Here is a 24,078-nt window from a genome sequence, read left to right on the forward strand (position 1 = left end):
ATATATGGATGAGAAGACATGATGTCTGCAGTTTACTTTAAAATGTCCAACCCAAAAAACAAAGATACATGGCAGTAGAGATGAATTAAGATCGACAAGTCTTAATAAATTTTGAATCTTGGTAATGAACTTCTTGATATTAATCTACTTAAGTACATCTGAAAAGTTTTCATAATAAAGGTTAAAAAAACTAAATTGAAAAAAATCTATAAAAATACAATTTTAGTATTAAGAGCTGTAAAGAAACAACTCTCATTTATCTACAAGTTAATCAATCTGCTGACTCTCTAAGGAATAACAATAAAGAGTTTTAGTCTTACCTCTAATGATTGAAGTAGAAATAGCAAGAAGTAAGGGTGGCTGAGTAGAGGAACTGAAAATCTTTATTGTTCAGATTTTTCTGCAAATGACCAATAGCTCCTAGATAAAGCCGAATACAATTATTTGTTATGGAACAAATTGTGCCCATTTGCATTCTTTCTACTTCTTTAAAGTGCTTTCAAATGCCTTAGCTCTCTTAGGAGTATCAAAGGAACTTACATAGTATAATACGTTAACACACAAAAAAGGGTTGAATAGAAAAACCATTTAAATTTATATAGTCATAAAAAAGTTGTCAATGAGGGGCTCCTAGAGATTTCTTAGTATTTTCTCTGTAGATGATCATTTCATCTACATATAAAGATTTTGCTTCTGGCATGCCAATCCTATCCTAGTTGTGTCATTTTATTGCCAGACTATTTTGGTGGGGACTAGGTTTCAAAGTTTAATGGACAGATAAAGAGTAAGCATATCTGCCCTTGTTCCCGACCTTAAGGAGAAAGCATTGTATCTTCTCCATTCATATAAGGTGTTCTCGCTGGAAGTATAATCTGTTGAGAAGGTTCTGTTCTACTTCTAGTCTCCTGATAGCTTTTACCATGAACAGCTGTGGAATTTAGTCCAATACTTTTTCTCCAACTAGTGACAGGATCATATGACTTTTTCCTTTCCTCTGTTTAAATGATGACTTTTGGGGGTGGATCTTCCAGTGCTGAACCAACACTGCCATCCCTATAATAAAACCACTTTCTACATCCTGCCGGATCTGACTTCTAATAGTTTGTTTTGTTAAACAAATTTCTATCTATGTTAATACTTTTTTCTTATATTATCTTTATCCAGTTTTAGAATTAGCACAATGTTGAGTTCCTAAAATGAGGGGAGAAGTGTTCCTTCTTTTTCTGCTTTAATTGTTTGATATAATTTATCAGTTAAAATGTTTATGAGCCTGTTGTTGTCATATAGGTAGGTTTTTCAAGCTAGGAATATACTTTCTTTAATAGGTGCTATTCAAATTTTATATTTCCTCCAGAGTTAGTTTCATTATTTTGTCTTCCAAGTTACTTCTTAGAAGTAGTCAAATTTATTTCAAAAAAGATTTTTGTAATATGCTTTCTATATCCTTTTAAATTCTGTAAAATCTGTGTTAATGTCTCCTAGATCTTAATATTGTAATTTAAAAAATGTATAACTGATTTTGTGTAACAGGAAGAAAAGGTCTAAAAGAGCAGGGAAATTGGGAGTGGTAGGGGAAGGGAAAAAAGGGAAAGGAAAAAATATGAGAGGAGGAAAAAAAATGGAAACAAGGTCTTTGCAAATAGGGAAGGGTGGAGAGGGTGAAGGGAGGGCAAGGAAAAGGGAAAAAAATAAGAACCAAGAGACTCATGTAATGGTACAAGATCCCAATGATGAAGGTAACTATTTTATACCTAAAATGTACCAATAAAGTTAATGGGGAAAAAAAAAGTTGTCAATGTAATGTGTTGGTGATGGTGCAGGAAACAGGCATTGCCGTACAACCTTGTGGCAAGGAGCTGTCACGACATCTGTGGAGGACACTTTGGCAATACATCCTAAAATACTGTACGAATGTACGTATCTTTTGACTTAATGTTTAGAAACTTAACCTATGAAAAATGCTTGTAGAAGAGCAAAATTAAATGAATTTTCAAAATATTAGCATGAAATAATTGTGATAGAAAAATACTGAAAACAACAAACATTTTCATCTTTAGGCTATGGTTTATTTGGAACATCATAGGACAGTTTAAAAGGATTACTATCTTTGTGTACCTATGAACTTTTAGCTAAATTAAAATGTTTAAGTGTGGGACACCTTAGACCAGCCAGGATTTAGTTTGGAAAATATTTATTTGGCTTTTAATACCCCTATCCTTTTAAGCACTGTCCTAGGACCTGGAGGCATTCTGTTTCTTTTTATTTCTTTTCTATTTTTTGAGCATTTTGTTACCAGACAAGTCACTTCCCCAGCTTTATCATTTTCTCTTTGTGAGAGAATCTCCCTGGGGTTCCCAGGCAAGGTATTGATGCCCCCAAACCAAGTTGGCTCATGGTATCTTAGAAGACTTTGTTGTGTTCTTGTGGACCCATTGATCACATAGGAGGAGGCAAGGTGCTATATTAAACCTGCTTCAGGGAAGCAAACTCTGTATACAGAATTTATTTTTGAGACAGCATGTGACTTGTCCATTTATAAGACCTCCAGATCAACTGGGATGTGTAGTTAATGCCAATCTTATATAAGAATGGAGGGCCCCCGCCAGGACATTCGAGAAGTGACATCGCAGCATGGTTCGGCACATCTCAGGCGCCTCTTTCCCCCTTGCTGGGCGAGAGGTGTCTATGGGGCATCCTCTGCCGCAGCCGATACCGCCACCTCGTGCTGTCTCTATGGCAAGGAGGAGGAGGAGGATCACGAGATCAGAGACACAAGTACATAAATAAAGGATAAAGTATTTTATGAAACAAGTCTTCAATCGAGTATAACATTTTGATGCTTGGCGTCTAGACTTCTTTGTGCTCTCACTATACCAGCAGCAACTGTAGATCATAGCCAAAGAGTATGTGAAGTTTGGGCTTGTAACCTGGATGAAGAGATGAAGAAAATTCGTCAGGTTATCCGAAAATACAATTATGTTGCTATGGACACCGAGTTTCCAGGTATGGTTTCAAGACCAATTGGAGAATTCAGGAGCAATGCTGACTATCAATACCAACTATTGCAGTGTAATGTAGACTTATTAAAGATAATTCAGCTAGGACTGACATTTATGAGTGAGCAAGGAGAATACCCTCCAGGAACTTCAACTTGGCAGTTTAATTTTAAATTTAATTTGACGGAGGACATGTATGCCCAGGACTCTACAGAGCTATTAACAACATCTGGTATCCAGTTTAAAAAACATGAGGAGGAGGGCATTGAAACACAGTACTTTACAGAACTTCTTATGACTTCAGGAGTGGTCCTCTGTGAAGGGGTCAAATGGTTATCATTTCATAGTGGTTATGACTTTGGCTATTTAATCAAAATCCTGACCAACTCTAACTTGCCTGAAGAACTTGACTTCTGTGAGATCCTTCGATTGTTTTTTCCTGTAATTTATGTTGTGAAGTACCTCATGAAAAGCTGCAAGAATCTCAAAGGTGGACTACAAGAAGTTGTTGAACAGCTACAGCTGGAACGGATAGGACCACAACATCAAGCAGGCTCTGATTCATTCCTTACAGGAATGACCTTTTTCAAAATAAGAGAAGTATGAAGACATCAGTGCCTTTTTATCATTTGGCTGTTAGGTTGAGTCCATTAAAAGCTGATTGCAAAAGTTTTAGGTAATAATCTACTAAGTGAAAATACAATTAGAAGTACCATATAAGTCATATGTATCACTCTTGTAAACTAGTGAATGTATTAAAAAAATCATCTTGAAATATAATTCAGAAGGAAATGGAAGAATAAGTTCTTTACAGAGTAAAAATGTAAAATTTAAACTTAGAAATCATGTAGGTTCAACCATATTATTTCTCAGGGGAGAAAACAGGCCAGAGTAACTTTTATCAAGATCAAACATATTACTAGTGGGAGAAATAATCTTTCTTAGACTTCATCAGTACTACATCTATCAAGTCAAGGAATTTATGGTAGGTTTCCCCTATCCTGGTCTTCTTTTAGACTTTAAACTGGTGGTAAAAATTTTATTTGCTCATGCTTTGAAAATTTTGTAGAGTAGAACTCATGCTTTTTCATTGGCTTAAGCCTTACAAAGTGGATTCTAAAGGGGTTAAACTCAAGTAGTAGGGTGATTCAAAACCATATTAGGGAGACTCCTAAATGACAAAAGGCAGAGATTAGTACCTCAAATACCCTTAAGTACTCTATGGATGAATGAAGTTTATTATTTTGGGTTTGTTATTGCTGTTGTTTGAGACAGAGTCTTGCTGTGTAGTTCAGGCTGGCCTTGAACTCCCTATGTAGCTCAGGCTGACCTCGAACTCTTGGCAATCCTCCTGGCTCAGCCTCCCAAGTGCTGGGATTACAAATTTATGCCACTATGCCCATCTGGATGAATGAAATTTAATGAACTCAAGCCTACTCTTAGATTATTTCATTTGGTTAAATATGCATTGTTTTGCACAACAGAAAATTGGTTGTAGAAAAGCAAAATAGGATACTTTGCCCAGAAAAAGGTTTTTTTTTTTTGCTTGCAGAATATTTACTGTGGACTTCTTATGTTTCTCTAGACATTTAAGAAATTGACTGAGACTGGAAATTTAAAATTTCTGTAGAAATGTATTAGTAAGAGAAAGCATTAAATCCATTTTGCCAAATAGTATAAAAAAAAAAAGAACGGAGGTAAAATATGCTTCTTGGAGTTTGAATTGGAGTTACTGGAGGAGTTTGCAGGAAGTATATGTCGAGGCCAGTCTGCAGATATCACTGTATATCTGAGTCAGAGTATACAACCTCTTTTTAAATGTGTAGTATTATAGAATATAACATCTTTATTCAGCAGCAAAATAATACCGTGGATAAGTGTTTCAGGGAGGCAGGAATTTAAGGTGCTAAAATACTTTCTCTGTTGGTTCATGTGCTAACAAAATATTTTCCCCACAACTCACAGATGCAGTAAAAGGTTTCTATAGTCTGCACAATACACAAGAATGTGGACAAGAAGACAGGATAGGGGGACAGAGTCCTGCTTTTGGGAGTCTCTAGAGTGTTGAGCTGCAATGACCATTTGCCAGCTCTTCACTTACATTTTGATTAACCCTCTCTTGGTATATTGGGTCCAGAAATTGGCTAACCTCTCTCATTTCTGCCACCCTCACCTAGAGATGTGAATGGATTTAAGGATTCTGTTTACCCAAAGCTAAAAATCTCCATTTTTTTGCCATCTTTTAATTTCTGCACAACTATGTAGACCAGGGATTTTCAGCCTAGGCATTATTGGCATTATAGGCTGGATAACGCCTTGTCACAGAGGAGCTGTCCTGTGCCCTGCAGTATGTTGAATGTCATTCATGACCTCTACTCACTAGATGCCAGAGGCACTCATACCCACCCAGTTGTGATTTCAGACATTTCCAGATATCCCTGGAAAGCAAAATTGCCCCAGTTGGAAACCACGAGGTTGGAGACTTTGCACGATTTCTGTGGGTCTTGACTGCTAGAGATAAAAAGAAAAATTAAAGCAAAACAAATAAGCTTGTCTGTCCTTTCTGCCCCCATTATCTATTTAACAAAGAACTGGGATTTACAGATTTATGACCAGAGGGATGCATTTATCAGAAGATGAGTTACATTTTGCCTTTAAGGGTAACTTTTTAAATTGAACTTGAGTTCAATATAGAGTAGGTTTGTGCTGTCCACTCTGGGATATTATAGGCCCCACTACTTTCTAAAGATGCACGTACCTGACTCTCTACCTATTTGTAGGGCCTGTCTGGCCACAAGGATGTGTGTGTGCCACCCCTTTCTAGGACAGACTACTGAAGAACAGGCAAGGACTAGGGTATGTGCTCATCAGGCAGACTTTGGGACCACCGTGATCCTCATGTCACTTTGTCCAAATTGAATCAAAATAAAACCAACTGAAGAGCTTCATTTTCACTTGTCACAGAATTATTAGGATATACTGATTTTGTTAAAGATAATTTACTGCCAATTTTTTAATTAAATTCTTTTATTGGTACATTGTAGGTATACAACACAATTACATTTCTCATTGGGAATTGTACCTTTACATAATGCATCTTGGTTCTTATTTTTCCCCATTCCTAGCCCTCCCTTCATGCCCTCCACCCTTCCCTATGTACAAAGACTTTATTTCCATTTTTTCCATTTCTCAGCATTTTTCCTTTCCCTTCTTTCCTTTCCCCTGCCCCTCCCACTACCCCTACCCCTTTGGACCTTTTCTTCCTATTTTGGATTATCGATTATTCATTCTAATCATTGGTACATTTTAGGTTTACAATATAATGACATTCATCATTGGAAATCTGCACCTTTACATAGTCTCTCTTGATTCTTCTTTTTCACCCTTTCCCAGCCCTCCCTTCACCCCTCCATTCCTTCCTATTTACAAAGATTTTGTTCCTATTTTTCCATTTTCTCATATTAATCCCATTCCCTTCTAGCCTTTCCCCTAGCCCTCCCACTTCCTTCCCCTTTGCCCCTTTTCTTCCTATTTCACATTACCTATTATACATTTAGTCCATATTTACACTTTCAGTTTCTCACACCAGAGAAACTATTCGGTATTTATACATGTGTGTCCTATTTATTTCACTTAAGAGTATTGCCTCAATGTGCATCCACTTAGCTATAAATGTCTCTAATTGCTCTTTTTTTATGGCTGAGTAATACTCCATTTTATTAAAAAAACACATTTTCTTTATCCAGTCTGCAGTTGATAGGCATTTGGGCTGTTTACAAGTTTTAGCTATCACAAACTGTGCTGCTATGAACATGGACGCACATATATCACTGTGGTATGATTCTTTGAATTCTTTGAGGAAGATCCCCAGCAGTGGAATAGCTGGGTCAAATGGGACTTCCAGTCCTAGTTCTTTGAGGTATCTCCATACTGATTTCCACAGTGGTTGCACCAGTCTACACTCCCACCAGCAGTGGAGAAGGATTCCTCTTTCCCCACAGCCCCACTAGCATTTGTTATTGGTTGATTTCATGATAGCAGCCATTCTTTCTGGAGTGAAGTGGAATCTCAGTGTTGTTTTCATTTGCATCTCTGAAATGACCAGTGATGTTGAACATTTTTTCATGTAGTTATTTGCTATTTCTACTTCTTTGTCTGAGAAATGTCTGTTCATTTCAGATATCCATTTTCAGATTGGATCTTTAAATTTGGGAGGTCTGATCTTTTTAAGTTCTTTATAGATTTGAGATAGTAGACCTTTGTCTGAGGGAAGAGCAGGTGAAGATTTTTTCCCACATTGTGGGTTGTCTCTTCACACTGCTGGTGGTTTTTCTTGCTGTGCAGAAGCCTTTTAATAAGAAGAGATCCCACTTGTTGATTGTGCTAGTTCACGGGCAACTGAGGTTTTGTTCATAAAGTTTTTTCCTACACCGATGTCTTCAAGGGTTCTACCTAACCTCTGTTCGAACTGGTTCAGAGTTTCTATTTTAATATTTAGATCTTTAATCCATTTTGATTTTAGTTTAGTGCATGATGAGAGAAATAGGTCTAGTTTTAATCTTTGGCAATTTGAAGCCCAATTTTTCCAGCACCATTTCTCAAAGAGGCTATCTTTCCTCCAGTGAGGGTGTTTGGCTCCTTTATCAAAGATGAGATGGCTGAGTGTGTCTGGCATTGTTTCTGCATCTTCTAATCTGTTCCACTGGTCCTCAGGCCTGTTTCTTTGCCAGTACCATGCTGTTTTTATCACAGTAGCTTGGTAGTAGAGTTGCAGGTCGTGGATTGTGATACCCCCTGCCATGTCTCTGTTACCTAGAATTGCTTTTGCTATTCTGGGTCTCTTCTTGCTCCAAATGAATTTTTGGATTGTTTTCTCGAGGTCCATGAAGTATGCTGCTGGGATCTCAATTGGAATTGCATTAAATCTATATAGCAGTTTTGGAAGTATGGCCATTTTCACTCTATTAATCATTCCTACCCAGGAGCAGGAGATGTCTGTCCATTTTCTGATATCATCTTCAATCTCTTTTTTCAGAGTGCCATAGTTTTCAGAGAAGAGGTCTTTGATTTCTTTCGTTAGGATGATTCCTAGGTATTTCACTTTTTTGGATGCTATTGTGAAAGGAATTATTTGCCCTATTTCTCTCTCAGTGAGTCTGTCATTGGTGTAGAGGAAAGCTATTGATTTTTGTGTGTTGACCTTGTAACCAGCTACTTGACTGAATTTGGTTATTAAGTCTAGAAGACTTTTGGTGGAGTTCTTGGGGCCTTCTATATACAGTATCATGTCACCTGCAAATAATGACAATTTGACTTCTTCATTTCCTATCTTTATTCTTTTTATTTCTTTCTCTTGTCTAATTGCTGTGGCTAATGTTTCCAAAACTATATTGAACAAGAGTGGTGATAGTGGACATCGTTGTCTTGTTCCTGATTTGAGTGTGAAGGATTTCAGTTTCTGACCATTTAGTATGATATTGGCTGTTGGTGTTTCATAGATGGCTTCTATCAGTTTGAGGTAGAGACCATCTATTCCAATTTTTTGTAGGGTTTTTATCATAAATGCATGTTTGGATTTTGTCAAATGCTTTTTCTGTGTCTATGGAGATAATCATATGGTTTTTGTCCTTGGCTCAATTGACATAGTGTATTACATTGATTGATTTTCGTATATTGAACCATCCCTGCATCCCTGGGATGAATCCCACTTGATGAGGGTGTATGATCTTCTTGATGATATTCTGCATTCTGTTTGCCATTATCTTATAAGTGATTTTTGCATCTATGTTCATTAGTGAGATTGGCCTATAGTTCTCCTTTTTGGTTGGGTCTTTCTCTGCTTTGGGGATCAAAGTGATGCCTGCTTTCAGGAATGACTTTGGGAGTATTGCTTCCCTTTCAATTTCATTGAAGAGTTTAAACAGTAGTGGCAGCAGTTCCTCTCTAAATCTCTTGAAGAATTCAGCAGTGAAGCCATCAGGGCCCAGGCTTTTCTTAGTTGATAAATTTTTAATTATGTTTTCAATTTCATTGGTTGATATTCGGTTGTTCAGAATTTTTAGGTCTTCTTCGTTCAACTTTGGTAATTCATATGTATCTAGGAATCTGTCCATTTCTTCTGTGTTGTCCATCTTATTGGCATATAGGTTCTGGAAGTAGGTATTGATGATCCTCTGGATTTCTGCTGGGTCTGTTGTAATTTCACTCTTTTCATTCCTAATTGCATGGATTTGGGCCTTTTCTTCCCTTTTTCTTATAAGGTTAGCTAAGTGTTTGTCAATTTTGTTTATTCTTTTGAAGAACCAACTCTTGATTTCATTGATTTTTTGTATTGTTCTCTTAGTCTCCATTGAATTGATTTCTCCTCTGATCTTTATAATTTCCTCCCTTGTATGAGCTCTGGGGTTGTCCTGTTCTTCTTTTTCTAGAAGCTTGAGGTGCAGCATCAGGTTGTTTAATTGGGCTCATTCTGTTTTCCTAATATGCATATTCACTGCTATGAATTTCCCTCCTAAGACTGCTTTCATGGTGTCCCATAGATTTTGATATGTTGTATTGTCATTGTCATTTAATTGAAGGAACTGTCTGATTTCTTCTTCAATTTCCTCTGTGACCCATTGGTTATTCAGAAGTGTGTTGTTCAATTTCCATGTGTTTATGAAATTTTTGTGGTTTCTTTTGCTATGGATCTCCAATTTCATCGCACTATGGTTTGATAATATACAGGGGATAACTTCAATTCCTTTGCACTTATTTAAACATGTTCTATGTGTGAGTATGTGGTCTATTTTGGAGAATGAGCCGTGTGCAGCTGAGAAGAATGTGTATTCTGATTTTGGGGGGTGGAACACTCTGTAAACATCTGTTAAGTTCATTTGTTCAAGAGTTTGATTGAGTTCTAGTATTTCAATCCTTATTTTTTGTCTGATCGATCTATCTATTTGTGACAGTGGGTTGTTGAGGTCCCCCACTACAATTGTATTAGTGCATATATGGCTTTTCATGTTTGTTAGTATTTGTTTTATATAGTTGGGTGCACTAGTGTTTGGTGCCTAGATATTTATGATTGTCATCTTTTCCTCTTGGATTGTTCCCTTTGCAAGGATGTTGTGTCCTTCTTCATCTCTCTTAATCAGTGTTGGTTTGAAATCCACTTGATCTGCCAAGAGGATAGCTACTCCTGCTTTTATTTGGGTTCCCATCACATGGAGTATTGTTTTCCACCCTTTAACTTTCAGTCTATGAGTTTCCTTTTGAATTAAATATGTTTCTTGTATGCAGCATATTGTTTGATTTTGCTTCTTGACCCATTCTGCCAGTCTGTTTCTTTTGATTGGTGAATTGAGACCATTAACGTTGATGGTTATAACTGAAACGTATTGACTTGTCATTTCCATGACTTTTTCTTTTTGTTGGGTTCTCCCCCTTTACATTTAATTTCTTGTCATGCCAGATGGGTTCATTCTGCTTTGCTTCCTGGGGTTGTGATCCTCAATGTCTTTTCCTAGGGTATTGTGTAAAATTCTTTGGAGTGCTGGTTTGGTATTCACGAAGTTCCTAAGGTGCTCTTTGTCATGAAAGTATCTTATTTCTCAATCCATTTTGAAAGATAGTTTTTCAGGGTACATGAATCTGGGTTGGAGGCTGTTTTCTTTTAGGGCTTGGAATATGTCACTCCAAGGTCTTCTTGCCTTGATGGTTTGTGTTGAGAAGTCTGCTATGATTCTGATGGGCTTTCCTTTGTATGTGATTTGTTTCTTTTCTCTAACTGCTTGTAGAACTTTTTTCTTCTGTTGAGTTTCTGGAATCTTAACAACTATATGCCTATGTGTAGATATTTTTTGATCAAGGCTATTTGGTGTCCTATATGCCTCACTTATCTGTATGTCAAGTTCTTTTCCCCTGCTTGGGAAGTTTTCTGCCATTATTTCTGTGAAGAGATTTTTTTTATGTCATCTACACTCTCTCCGGTTTCTTCATTGACTCCAATCAGTCTTATTTTATTCTTCTTTGCATCATCTAGCAGCTGCTGGATTGATTTCTCATGTTCCCTTTTAATTTTGCAGCAATTTTTGTTTTCCTGGTCACTAATTGCAATCTTATCTTCTATATATGAAATTCTGTCCTCACATTGGCTCATTCTGCTGTGTAGACTTTCAATGGAGTTTTTCATGTCCTGGAATTCTATTTGCATCTGTTTTATGGATTCCATTTGTTTCCTATGTTGGGATTCCATCATGTTCCTCAGCTCCTCTCTAGGTTTATTAATCATGTCTTGTACTAGAGGCACAATTTCTCCTGTTATCTGAGAAATTATTTCTGATTTCATTTTTTCCAGATCCCCTTTTGTTGCCAGTTCAGTGGGTCCAGGTGGTTGAGTATCAGAGTGTTCCATCTCATTTCCCTTTGGGGTTGCTGTAGGTGATCTGGGAGTCTGGTTTTGAGACTTATTTATGTGTTTTCTCATTTCAACTGGGGGGGAGGCTGTTGGTGCCTGCACAGACTACCTCCTCTGAGCTGGGAGAGGCGGGACAGAGGCTGGGAACAGTGGTAGGAATGGTGGCCCAAAAGCCCTTTCCTGTAGGCTGGGAGCAGCGGGAGGGATGGTGGCCGGGAAGCCCCTTCCTCTGGTCCAGGAGCAGTGGGATGGCGGCTCAGAAGCCCCTACCTCTGGGTCGGGAGCAGTGGGAGGGATGTTGGGCTGGAAGGCCCTTCCTCTGGGCCAGGAGCGGCGGGACAGAAGGTGGGCCAAAAGCCCTTTCCTCTGGGCTGGGAGCAGTGCGAGGGATGGTGGCTGGGAAGCCCCTTTCTCTGGACCAGGAACAGTGGGACGGCAGCTCAGAAGCCCCTACCTCTGGGCCGGAAGCAGCAGGACTCAGTACGTGGTCTTGTGGTCTGGTGTCCTCTGCGTCTTTGTAGTGTGGAACCAGGTGGCTATACAGTGTAGCAGGGGTTGGGGGGGTCCAGTGGATTGTTGCCGGGGCCCAGCGTGATTCGCATCTTCTGCGCAACTTGGGACCTCGGTAGGGCGTGCACAGACCTGCCTGTCTGCAGCCCGCTGACTCAGCATGTTCCCGTGACTCAGGACTTCGGTAGGGCGTGTGCAGACCTGCCTGTCTGCAGTGGGCTGATTCTGCATGTTCCATGTGACCTTACTGCCATTTGTTAAAGAAATATAAATTTATAATGTTTTTGATTAATAATGTGATCCCAGGATTGTGAAATGCACATCCTATATAATTGTACATGGAAGTCTTATGTATTTAAATTAAGAAAGGTCTGTGTTCTATAAGCAAACCAAGATTTAAGGTCTCATGGGCATTTCATTAAGTGATTTCAGTTTAGAATATACTGTGTTTGGAAACCAAAATTTACCCCCAAATTTCACTGTATGGAACACTTGGTTGGTAGTGGGGAAATAACTGGATCATGAGGACTCGAACTTCATCAAATGTATTAGTCCAATCAACACTGAGTTCAAAACTCAATGAACTTACTAGGAGGTGGTCTAATTGCATGAAGTAGGTCACTGGGGGTGTGGCTTTGAAGGGGCTATTATGTCCCTAGCCCCTTCCTCTCTGGCTCTTGTTCTCTCTCTGCTTCACAGCTGTCATTAAGTTTTGTTCTGCCATGCCCTCCCCACCATTATTTCTGCATCAACACAGGCCCAGAAACAGTGGAACCAACCGTATATGAACTGAAACCTCTGACCCTATGAGCCAAAATAGATTTTTCCTTTTTTACATTGTCTTGCTCAGATATTTTGTCACAGTAACAGAAAACTAACACAGAACAGGTCTAAAAATCCAGGAAATACCAGAGGCTGACAGTAAGATAAGCTTTGTCTTCCCTTTGGCTAAGAGAAAATACCTTCACTTTGTAACAGTCAGCTTGTACTACGTCTGGACCGATCTTGATGTTGGGAAAGGCAAAACCTAGGGAAGACAGTTGGAGGAAATAAGGAGATAAATGAAGGGGAGATTCCTAAGTAATGAAATCAAGGAAAAGAACAGCATTCTTTTCTCTTGGCTCTTGACTGTCAGAACCTTGTTGCCCACACAAAGCTGATGCTGGGAAGTTGCAGTTTCCAGGCACAAAAACAACTTCTCTCATTGCTGATCCACATTAAGGATCCTCTCTCTGAAGAGCCCTGACTAGGTAATGTGGATCAGTCAGGGGTCTTCAGAGAGAGGATCCTCCCACTTTCATGTTCTAATTTCAATGTTTACTTATTCCCCGTTCTCCTTCTTTATGCGCTTTTCCACTTCTGATGAGTATAGTGCCCTCATGATCCATCACCTTCCAAAAGCCCACCTTGTTTGAGAGACATTTTACAACCAAGGGAAGGGTTTGGTGGTATCTATGTATATATAATTCATTCAATTCCAAGCAACAAAGTGGGTGACAACACTATGCCATCTTCCAGTTCAAATTATTTTTGCCATCACAGATTAAAAATTGTTTTACTATTCAGTAGGGAATTGCCTTAGGGAAACTTTTAAAAAATTGTTTCACCTTCACAATAGGCCTATCAAAGCTAATAAAAAGAGCTAATATTTATTAACCAGTCATTGTCACTCAGGGATTGTGCCAAGCATCTTACCAACATAGCCTCCTTCATGTCTTCTCCAAAAGTGATGAGGTCAGTGCTAGAATCATCCCTGGTTCACAGATGAGGAGCCTGAGGTCCTATGTGAATCTCCCTTGACGAGGTTATTTGTTAGCTAACAGCAGCATCAGGATTGGACTACAGTCTATGAAATTCTAGGATAGGTTCCCCAGCCACTATATGCAGGGGCACATGTGCAGACTTTCTCGGACCCCAAGGTTGGCCCATTTGGGTGTTGGCAGGGCATCACTTTTACTGTTGTCATCTTTCCCTCTCACTTGTCATTGCCATATTGTTATCAAGCCTTTCCTTCTATATATGATTTTGTCCAACCAACTTCTGCCAAACAGACAACACCCGGATACTAGAGACACAAAATTTGTAAGATCCAGCATACAAGAGCTGTAGCAACTTAGAAATGCAACAGGTATCACAAGCACAAGCCATGTGTGTACACAAGTACGTGTGTGTGTTTACAACAATCCAAAGAAATAGGTAAAGTAGACTTTAATGATTCATTTCATTTGACCCAGTAAACCTAAAATGTTAAACATGAAGCCAGTATAGAAAATTATGAATGTGGTATTGTATATTCTTTTTCTTTTGTACTAAGGTTTTGAAATCTAGTTCTTTTAATTTTGCACATAACAGAACCTATCCATTTGGATTAGCTCTACCTGAAGAGCTCCGTTACTGTACATGAGTGGTGGCTGTTGTTTTGCTCAGCATAAGTCTGAAGGGAAAGTTTGAGGCATAAACTGGTTATTTTAAGGTATTGGGGGGAGCGATGTATCAAGTGATCCCGGGGCACCATGGGAGCACAGCAAAGGGAAAGAGTCTGACCTGGAGCTGGGGAAGGGAGCTTCTGGGAGCTGTCTGGGCTGAGCAAAGACAGTGTGCAGCACAGTCACAAAAGGCCTAGTTCAACCAATAACAAATGCTGGCGGGGCTGTGCGGAAGGAGGAACCCTGGTCCACTGCTGGTGGGAATGTAGACTGGTGCAACCACTGTGGAAATCAGTATGGAGATACCTGAAAGAACTAGGACTGGAAGTCCCATTTGACCCAGCTATTCCCCTGCTGTGTGTTTTCCCAAAAGAATTAAAAGAATCATATCACAGTGATATATGTGCACTCATGTTCATAGCAGCACAGTTTGTGATAGCTAAAACTTGGAAACAGCCCAAATGCCCATCAACTGCAGACTGGATAAAGAAAATGTGGGGTTTTTAAAAAATAAAATGGAGTACTACTCAGCCATAAAAAATGAGAAATTAGAGACATTTATAGCTGAATGGATGCACATTGAGGCGATGCTCTTAAGTGGAATAAATAGGACAAACATGTGTAAATACCACATAGTTTCTCTAGTGTGAGAAACTGAAAACATAAATAAGGACTAAAAGGTATAATAGATAATGTGAAATAGGAAGAAAAGGAGCAAAGGGGAAGTGGGAGGGGTAGGGGAAAGGAAAGAAGGGAATGGAATTAATAAGAGAAAATGAAAAAATGGAAACAAAGTCTTTGTAAATAGAGAGGGATGGAGGGGTTGAAGGGAGGGCAGGAGAAGGGGGAAAAATAAGAACCAAGAGAGACTATGTAAAGGTGCAAATTTCCAATGATGAGTGTCTTTATATTGTATACCTAAAATGTACCAATGATTAGAATAAATATTTGATAATGCAAAATAGAAAGAAAAGGTCCAAATGGGTAGGGGAATTGGGAGGGACAGGGGAAAGGAAAGAAGGGAAAGGAAAAAATATGAGAAAAGCAAAAAATGGAAACAAAGTCTTTGTAAATAGGGAAGGGTGGAAGGGAGGGCTGGGAATGGGGAAAAAGTAAGAACCAAGATGAATCATGTAAAGGTACAAGTTCCCAATGAGAAATGTAAATGTGTTGTATACCTAAAATGTACCAATAAAAGAATTTTTTAAAAAACAGATTAAAAAAAAACAAGGCCTACTTCAAGAAGACTCTGCAACTCTGCAGTGTCCTTCAAATATATTAGGTCATCTGGGGACAGGATCAGCCTTTGAGGTAGTATTTGTAGCCAAGGCTACTGGTTACCTTACTGCTATATGCTCTCCTACATTCTAACAGAAGTATTCTATTACCAGTGTAGCTAAAATCTATACCTCCCCACCAGCCTTTCAAATAAAGATGGTAACTGAAGTTTCTGGTAGGTTTTCTGGGAAATCTCCTTAACCTCCAAGTTAATCTTCATTTATCCATTGCCCCATCCAGCCTCATACAGCCTGGAATGACAACGTGATTACTACAGCTGCAGCAGTCACTTTGTAACTACAAGGCCCCCAATTATGGAAAGTGTGGTCTAAGCACATCAAAGGAAACGGAGTCACAATACCTGTGTCTGTATGACTATAGAACTGCTCTAGTAGCTCTGAACTTCCAACTCTGGACTTAAGTGAGAGAGAAGTAAATTACTAATTTGTTTCAGCCAGTGCTATTTCCTTTTTTGTTATATGCAGACACACTTAATCCTGACTCATACAGAATACGTTAACTCCCAAATTAACTCCATTTACTCATTTTACAGAAGGATTCACCAAAAATCTGAAGAATTGAGTGACCATATATGATCACTCAGTGGGCAGAGATGCTGGAGACAAAATTGCAGATCAGGGATTCTGGCTCCAAAGCCTTTGCTTTATCTGTTGTCACTTTATTTCTTAAGGATGTGGTTTCTGCTACTTTTTCCTTTCTGTTGTACATTTAGGAGGCAGCTGTCATAACAAACAGAGGCTGTAAAGTTCCAGGTCCTAATTAGTGATATTTTGTGTGGAGTATCTGGTGAGAAGTGTGGGGTCCCATCCCCTCCTATGACAGAAGTGCCCTTGGCCTTGCTCATCTGGCAGGTGACCCAGGAAACACAAAGACAAGCAAGTGACTGTCGGCTGTCCCCTTCTTATCTCCCCAGCCCCAAGGCTGGCTTCTCACCTGCAGGTTTCTTCTGCAGGGTTCTCTTGGCTGGGCAGAGGGGAGGTTCACCCAGGCCCTTCTCATCCTGCAGGTACCGGATGGTGCAGGCACCTGGCGTGCCCCTCTCTCCCCTTCTTGCTGGTTACCTCTTGGGTATGACCTCACTCATTTAGCATCCCTAGCAAAGCGTGGTGATATTCCAGTCTGTCAGTTCTGTACCTTTTCTGCTGCTCTACAGAGAGCTCAGTAGAAGGAGGCTGCTGACTCAAGGCTAAAAGTGATTTTTAAAAGCTCAGTCAACTGCAAGATTCCATACTGTTTGCAAGTTGGCCAAATCAGTCCATGGTTTATTGAGCATCCTCACTGACCTTCAGAACTACCATTAGCTCTACCTTTGGTGCCCACAAACGGCCTGAGACAAGTGCCTGGCGCTGCCTGGCTCACTGGTTCCAGGTGTAGCCCGACTCCAGCCTTGGGTCATCCCTCTGGATGGATGTGCTTGCGGCTGCCCCGACACCCATCACCCCAGGATTTCTCTGGCCTGGTGTGCTAATCTGCCTACTTCTTCATGTGTCTGTATCTGAAGCAGGGGGAACATACTTTGTAAGTAAAAGGCTATAAATACTTTAGGTTCTGTTGTCCATGAGCAAGGGGCTAAATTTGGCCCATGACCCGTAGTTTGCCAACCCTTGGTACCAAATCCAGGTAATGTGATGGTTTTTAAAAGCATGGTTTGGGGAGAATACAAATCCTAGTACTGTCACCAATTAGTTGTATAATGGAACATGAGTTACTTCATCTTTGTAAGCTTCAATTTCTTTATTTGCAGAATGGGGATCATTCTAATATGTGACACAGGGCTGTTGGTTGATAAAATGAGATGCACAATGAGGGGCCACTATCCACTATGAATGCAGTGCTAGACTAGTTACTATAGGAGATCCATGAACAAACCAGACACAGCTGCACTCTTCTGGAGTTGAAGTCTAGCAGGGAGGTGGCTGTGTGCCTCAGAAATCACCACAAACAGTAGAATGATCTTTTCTATAAGAGAGGTACAGCAGTGACAGCTTGTCTGTCACCTCACTGTTGCAGGGCTAGTTTGGGGAGTCTGGGATGCTTAGAGAATCTGTGCAAAGAGAGAGCCAACCCACCTGGGACGACAGCAGGAAAGTCAGTCCCACCCCTTGTGCTCATTCCGAAGTCCACTACTGCACAGCTGCACTTGAGGTCCTTCTGCCCCGTGCCAGCATCCTGGCTCTTGCCCTCACTCACAGTCCCTCAGCAGCCACAGGGATAGAACTGCTACTCTCCACCCTTTCCAAGGCATCCTGCTTGATAGCATTGGGAGTTTCTATTAAATAAAAACCATTCTAATAAACTGCATAATTTGTTGATAAGTCATTTACAAATAAGGTGAGAAGTATGATTTATGTTTTTGCGTTATTTTAATTTTCACTTAAAAACAAATCTTACTCTTAACCTTTCTTTGTAAGATTACTTGTTCCTCCAATCTGACCTACTAGAATCCTAACTGGGCTCATTACCTGGGGACCACCTCATTTCTACTGGTGTCTTTACATATAGAATGTTTAAGTCCTTAGAGGTAAATGATGTCATAAAGCACTGGGTTCTCCATATGGTTTTAACAGCATACAGGGTTCTAAATTGTTTTATTTTACATAATGTATAAATCGCAGGACATACTTCTGAGACCACAGTAATCAAAGATGGTGATCACATACAAAGAGCTGACCTCATGTCCAGAAAGAACTGATAAATCCTTAGCAACATTCCAATTCTTTTCAGTTTGTGTCTTGAAGTCTTCCTGGAGCTATATCACCTGTGAATCCTTTAGCATCCTGGGAGGCTCCTGTCCTGCACTGTTCTGTGCCGAGCTGACCTCCCATGCTCTTCAATCGGGTATTTTATCACAATCGCAAAGCTGTCTCTGTCTTTAACTGCAGTTACTCGAGTTCAAGCTTTGAAAGTAGTGATCTCTCCATTCTTCCTTTTTTGCAAACCCTTTAAGAGAGTCCTTTTATTCTAATACACTTTAAAAATACCTGCTGCAGCTGCCAGTTACCTTGGGAATTACTTCTCTCATTTTTGCAGGGGTATGATTTCTTTCTGCTCTGTCCACTCTTTGATCTACCTTCTGCTGTGACGGTGGGGAAGGTTTTTGAGGTTATTCTAGAATTTTGAAGTATGAAAGGAACTTCCAAGTTGGGTATGACATGAAAAGCTTGCCTGTGAAGGGCTGCTGTGTAACACAATTCCAAGGAGCATTATTCTCTCCGTAGCCTGTTTGAGTATTGTAAACTGGAGTTATGCTGTGCACGGCCTGTATGGCAATTCTCACTGACCTGGTCCAATGGACAGAACTCATTTAAGCCTACACTTACTCTGATACTGCCTGGTATGGTTTTAGTGACTTCCAAAGATTTATGTTTTAGGAACTTGGTGCTGATTGTGCAGTTTGGAGGTGGCAGAATTTTTAAGGAGTGGGGCTTAATGCAAGGTTACTTAGGTAATTGAAGTGTTTTTTTAGGAAGGGATTTAATATTTTAATAGTTGTTCTTGTGGGACCTCAGTTCTCATGGGAGTGAGTTTTAGAGAAGAATACAGCCCCTCCCCATGGTCCGGCTTCCACCCTCACCATGTGATCCCTTTTGCCCACTTTCCCACCAGAATGCCACCCACCAGGAGAGCTCACCAGAGTCTAAGCAAATGGGGCTGCCCACTCTTGAGTTTTCAGCCTCTAAAACTGTGGACTAAATAAACACTTCTTTATACCTACTCAGCCTCCAATGTTTAGTTATAGCATCAAAAACAAACTAAAACACTGCCTGACTGATGAAGCAGAAAGAGTAAGAGGAGGGCATAAGGGAAGAGAAGGAATAAAAGGCTAGCAGTACTTTTATGGAGCTTCTTTTGTGCTAGCCGTTCTTCCAAAGGCTTTATCTGTGTTAACTCTTTTAATTACTAGATTTTTGCTTATTTGTTGTGGAACTAAGCTCAGTGCAAAACAAGTATGAAATCACCGTCAAACCCTTCTTTTTTAATTTTTAATTTTCTTATTAGTGCATATTTGAGGTACATAATGTTTACATTCCGAGAGGAGTTGGCACATGGACATAGCACATCTTAATTCCTTTTTATCTTTTTCCCCTCTCCCCACCATCTATCTCTTGATCCCCTTCCCATTTGAAAAATATCTCCCTGCTTCCTATTATCTGTCTTTTATTTTGCTCTTTATTTATTATTTTGTGGTTTTCACATAAGAGAAACTGTGTGACATTTAAACTTGTACGTTTGCTTTATTTCACTTAACCCTTCTCAAACCCTCCTCCCCCATACACAACTAGCAGTTGCATGTGATGATGAAGACAGCCTCATGTTTAACATGACATCACCAAGGGAACTTTCTATTAAGCTTTAATTCCATTATTCCAGAACCCAGCCCCTTCACATTGGAAAATCAGGCTACAACCTGCTTGCACTGGGGCTCAGCCTCCCTGCTGGAGGTGTTATTTCAGGTGAGTCTCGCCCTCCTTCCTCCCTCCTTCTGAGCTTGGCTCCAGGCTCACTTCCTCTGAGCAGACTTGCCTCCTGGAATACTGAGCACTCCATCTCATCAAATCTTTGCATACAAGTTATTTTACACAATGTTTTGTGCAACAGTAAGTGGCTTTGTAAGAGTTCTGGTGTGTATTTATGTGTGTGTGTCTGTCTATCTATCTGTCTCTTGTCTGGCTGTCTTCTTTCTTGCTCACCCCTCTCTCACCACATATTCCTTGTGAAAGGAAGCTTCGTTTCTCTCTTGTTTGTTGCCCGCTCCACTCCTGTACCTAGCACACAGCAGGTCCTCAATAAATGCTCTTTAATAAGGAGCTGACTCACTGCCAGGACTCTGGCCCCCTTGACTTATGTTGTTCTGAAGCATGCAGCCTTCCAAGAAAAGCTGGCTTTCTTGGCTTCCTTCCATAGTGCTGGTATGAATTTCAATGTGAAACCTTCAAAGGGGGGAAAAAACCATTCAAAAGGGGCCGTCCTACCCTTGGGACATAGTGAAAGAAAAATCCACAGTGAAGGGGAAGTCTAGGGGTTGCTTGGATAAAATTCACACCTGTATCTTTTCACTTTCCTTCAGAAAAATAAAAAGAATTTCTAACCTAAGCTAAGACTTAATACTTACATACTATATGGCATAACACAACTTGCAAATGGTAGAGCCAGGATTGGATGCCGGGTAGATTGGTTTGAGCATGAGCTGTCAACCTCTGTGTATATACTTCTACACTGTATCTTTTGGGATTAGTGTGTGTGTGTACCTGTCTGTAGACACCAAAGAAACAATTTTAAAGGCCAATATTTTACATAAATTTGGTATTCCTGTTGCTTTAACTGTGGTAAATCAGGCATTGTATAATTGATGGACATCTGGTTCATAAGGGAAGTGAATTTTTAATAAATTTCTGATAAAACTTTGCCAGCCTAGAATAACAGATAACTAGCTTTCAACGAGTTATCTCAAAAGAAGTATCTACTATTATTCTCAGAGAGCCATTCACTATTATGCGTTTGTTACACTCAGGAAAACAATTCTCCCGCCTAGCTGATCTCTCTGGTTGGATCTGAAGCCATGCCCTTATTGGTAATGTTCCATAGATACAGTTCATCTTAACTTTGTCTTTGGTTCTTTTCTTCTAAGCCATCCTTTATTTGTACCCAGACAGCCCTATTCTGAGGTAGATCATATACCCATTAGGGACATCCCATGCTTTAGAGTTTCCCCTTTCTGGAATGCAGATATTGGTGCTGGAATAAGTGTTGGCCTGGCTGGTTGACTCTGAGTAAATGGTGTATCTCTCCTCCATCATACAGTGGAGATCATAATTCCTCTCTGCAGTGGAGATCACACCAGAAGTGTAAGAATATTACTAAACACAGCACTTGGTATATGTATGCTTGCTTCTGACCCCAGCTGAGACTGGCAGCAAGAACTCTTTCTCTTCTTCACTCTCGGTTGTTCTTTTGTGTTTCTCTCCCCTCGTGCTCCTTTCTCCTGCCTCCTCCTCTTCACTTTGGTTCCTGGGCAGCTGCTACTGTGAAGTCAGTGCAGCTGCCATCTGCTTTCAGCATATGGGACCAAGGCTGTTGCTTCCAAAGTCCTTGTGTTTGCTGTTCAGAGCAGGGTGGGTTATTGTGTGGAAGTGAGGCAGAAAATTACAGTGTGACCTAGTCAGCCTTTGTTAGATCTTCATCTAGTGTTGATGGAACAAACTGATCAGTATTTCTATCCATTTGTCTATCCATACATCCACGCATCCATCTCCCAATCTCTACCACCGATATTTAGACTTTCCTCATATATCTATAATAAAATACAAAATTCAAGATCAAGGAAAATATAGGAAACACAGCAGGCTAAGGCCAAGAGGAAGTTAAAACACAAATCTGTATATTAAAGGACCCATAAACATTATTGCCAACTCATGATTTTTCTGTAAGCATCCTTCTACCCAAACAAAAGAAGAAACACTGTCAATGTGTAAAATTTTCAGGTGGGCAGAACATGTCAAACACAGCTCTGCTTGGTGTTGAAATCCGAAGAAAATCTCCATGTGAGTTCCCAGTAAACTTGGAACATACTTTCATACCAGAGTGTCAAGTGTTCTACACTCCACACTCGTCAGGAGCTGCATTCCTAATAAGAACTAGAACATCTCTTCTATCAAAGAATTCTAGATTTGATACTCTTTGTTGTGTTAAGTTGCAGTTCAAGCTTCAGTAAGCCACATATAGAAAATGAACTGCTGGCTATAGTTACAAAAATACTGAATGATAATTAATATCCTTGGATTTAATTCTTCTCATGGGCTCATGTTAATCCCCATTCCATGTGAAAAGAGAGTAGATGGCTGTCTATCAGGAACCATTCACTTAACTATTCATAAATCCATTGATTATTGAATTTATTAATTTCTTGCCATAGTAGTAGATAGAGCCATTTATTAAGAGTTTGATGATGTCGTGGAAGCTATGAATGGAATTACTCTTCTACCGTAGAAGCTATACTCCTGAGTCCCATCGATCATTGCTGATTGTAGGGGAAGTGAATAATAAAAACCCATTTTCCCAGCTGAGTCACACTGTGGGCCAGTCATATAAAAATAAGTTGTTTGAGAATGACAATGACTGATAAACCAGAACTTACCTAATTAATTTAGAGCTTGAACCTCTCCTAATAGAAGTTTGTACAACATGGCCAAATAAAGTCATTGCCAAGAAATTCAACTTCTTTCACAAGCATTAAAGAAAATTATCAATTGATTTTAAGAGGAGCATAATGAAATGTGTTTTGCATCATTTTCCTTAGCTTTTGGGATTTTTTGCTGTTTAGAAATAGAAGAGAGTTCCTGGACATTTTGAGTTACAGATTTGCTGTCCACTGAGATTTGTAATGGAGCCTTTGGTGTATGAGAGACATAGACTCAAATGCTCCTAGGACCCAATAAGCAGGTCTGGGAATGCATGAAGTGGGTTTGTTGCAAGTTAAAAAGAATGGAGATGACTAGAGGGAATGGAGATAGCCTACTCTTTGAAAAGGTGACAACAGATGCTTGTACCATGCTGATTGTTGCCATACAGCAACTCAGATGCCAGTGTGGCTGTCATATGATTATAAGCAGAAATTTAGCTTCTGCTCATTTTTCACACAGTGAATCACCTATATAAATATGAAAGAGAAAATAGAAAAACAAGTGAGCTAAGAAGATACAGGCATATCTACCTTTTTGTCCAATTATTATAGATCCACTTTATTGAGAACTATAGGGGTGCACGTTGCTCTCTAAGAATGAAGGCAAGATTACTTTCCCAGAGGAATAAGTAGCACTTCTATGTAGTATTATTGTTAAATCCATGTTTGGGAAAAAGCTAGATCTCAAAAACTCATTTTGTGAAACTAACAAAGAAACTACGTGTCATCCAAACTGGTCTTTTTATGTGACTTGAAATCTCAAGTGTTCCAAGTACAAAGCACTTTCTTTCTTCTGTCTTGCAAGAAGTGTAGAATTTCTCAACTGAGTTTATGAATGTTTTTGTCTCACTCATTTATAGATAATGTATAAAGAGAAAGCCCCCAGAGATTTTTAGATCTACCTATTATACAAAGTTTTCACTTAAAAAAGAAATTGCCCCTAACATTATGTAGTAAAGGTATGGGCTGCTATTTCAATTTTTAAAATTTTAAACTATTGCAGTCATGCTTCCCCAAAGTTATCTGTGTTGGGATTGTAGGGAGCATGACATAAGTAGTCAAATGCCACTTTAAAAAGTTTGTAAATCTAATCAAATTGGAAATGTGCCTTTATGCCACCTGTTGGTGTCCACCTGTGCTGCTTTGCTTGCTGGGAGGCATGCAGGAGCCTTGCGAAGCTATGGCTGCTCATCAAATAATAGCTCACACTGCCACATAAATAAATGAGTCCCTTTGCAAATATATGTTAAATCCACCAGAAGGTACATT

General features: G+C 39.6%; 1 protein-coding gene and 1 pseudogene across 4 annotated transcripts in view; both read left to right on the forward strand.

Moving 5' to 3' along the window:
* The window catches only part of LOC101717595 (histone-arginine methyltransferase CARM1), a 345,586-nt gene that overhangs the window by 167,307 nt on the left and 154,201 nt on the right, over nucleotides 1-24,078 (forward strand). The gene's annotated exons all lie outside the window — the stretch shown is intronic.
* LOC147825939 (CCR4-NOT transcription complex subunit 7 pseudogene) lies at nucleotides 1,468-8,145 on the forward strand (annotated as a pseudogene).

This window comes from Heterocephalus glaber, unplaced genomic scaffold (genome assembly GCF_053883595.1).
Source record: "Heterocephalus glaber isolate CG9 unplaced genomic scaffold, H.glaber_assembly_v1.0 deba00001481, whole genome shotgun sequence".
NCBI lineage: Eukaryota > Metazoa > Chordata > Mammalia > Rodentia > Bathyergidae > Heterocephalus > Heterocephalus glaber.